The sequence below is a fragment of the Bison bison genome, unplaced genomic scaffold (genome assembly GCF_000754665.1).
Source record: "Bison bison bison isolate TAMUID 2011002044 unplaced genomic scaffold, Bison_UMD1.0 scf7180017864358, whole genome shotgun sequence".
NCBI classification, from domain to species: Eukaryota; Metazoa; Chordata; class Mammalia; order Artiodactyla; family Bovidae; genus Bison; species Bison bison.
Window position 1 is genome coordinate 132 of NW_011494930.1, and position 1,791 is coordinate 1,922.

The window sequence follows — 1,791 nt, forward strand, 5'->3', positions numbered from 1 at the left end:
CTTGTGTCAGGGCAGAAATTAGACACTGAAGAGACCAGCAAACAGAAGAAGCTAAAATAAACAGAGGGAACCACTTTGGAAGTGACAGGTGCAAAAGATTAAAACCCTGTAGTTCGCACCGACTACATAGGAAGGGGCCTATAGATCTTGAGAAGTATAAGCTGGATCAAGGAACCATCTGAAAATGAATTGACCCCACACAGTCCGTAACAGCTCCAGAAAAATTCCTAGATATATTTTTACTATTAGCATTTTTTAAATTAAAAAAGTTTAAAAATTTTAAGTTTCTGTTACTCGTTTAACTTTCATTTTTATAACCTATAACCTTGAAAAAAAAAAGACCCTATTTTTAAGCAAACTTCACATATATATTTTATTATTTTTGTGACTTTGTTTTTTTTTTTTTTAATATTGTATTTTTGAGAGTCTAGCCTCTACCCTAGATTTTTAATCTTTGCTTTCCGGTATTTGTTATCAATTTTGTACCTTTAAGAACCCAATCTTCAGTACCCAGTTTTACTTGGGAGCAAGATTACTAGCTTGACTGATCTCTCCCCCTTTTGACTCTCCTTTTTCTCCACCAGGTTGCCCTATCTCCTCCCTCCCCCTTCTCTTCTCTACCCAACTCTGTAAATCTCTTTTTGTGTTCCAGGCTGTGGAGAACACTTAGGGAACTGATTACTGGCTGGATCTGTCTCTCTTCTTTTGATTCCCCCTTTTATCCTCCTGGCCACCTCTGTCTCCTTTCTCCCTCGTCTCTTCTCTGTGTAGCTCCGTGAACATCTCTAAGCAGTCCAGACTGTGGAGAGCACATAGGGAAATGATTACTAGCTAGATTGCTCTCTCCTCTTTTGATCCCCCATCTTCTTCTCCTGGTCACCTTTATCTCCCTCCTCCCTCTTCTCTTCTCCATGTAACACTGTGAACCTCTCTGGGTGTCCCTCACTGTGGAGAAACTTTTCATCATTAACCAAGATGTTTTATCATTGGTGCTATAGAGATGGAGAAGTCTTGAGGCTACTGTAAGAATAAGACTGAAAACCAGAGGCAGGAGGCTTAAGTCCAAAACCTGAGAACACCAGAGAACTCCTGACTCCAGAGAACATTAACCAATAAGAGCTCATCAAAAGCCTCCATACCTACACTGAAACCAAGCACCACCCAAGAGCCAACCAGTTCCAGAGCAAGATATACCACGCAAACTCTCCAGCAACACAGGGACATAGCCCTGAGCTTCAATATACAGGCTGCCCAATGTCACACCAAACCCATAGATATCTGAAAACTCATTACTGGGCACTTCATTGCACTCCAGAGAGAAGAGATCCAGCTCCATCCACCAGAACACCGACACAAGATTTCCTAACCTAGAAACCTTGACAAGCCACCCTTCCAGCCCCACCCGCAGCAAGAAACCTCCACAATAAAGAGGAACCACAAACTGCCAGAATATGGAAAGGCTACCCGAAACAGAGCAATATAAACAAGATGCAAAGGCAGAGAAATACTCAGCAAGTAAAGGAACAGGATAAATGCCCACCAAACCAAACAAAAGAGGAAGAGATAGGACATCTACCTGATAAAGAATTCCGAATGATGATAGTAAAAATGATTCAAAATCTTGAAAACAAAATGGAGTTACAGATAAATAACCTGGAGACAAGGATTGAAAAGGTGCAAGAAATGTTTAACAAGGGCCTAGAAGAAATAAAAAAGAGTCATTATATAATGAATAATGCAATAATGAGACCAAAAACACTCTGGAGGGAACCAAAAGTAGAATAACAGAGG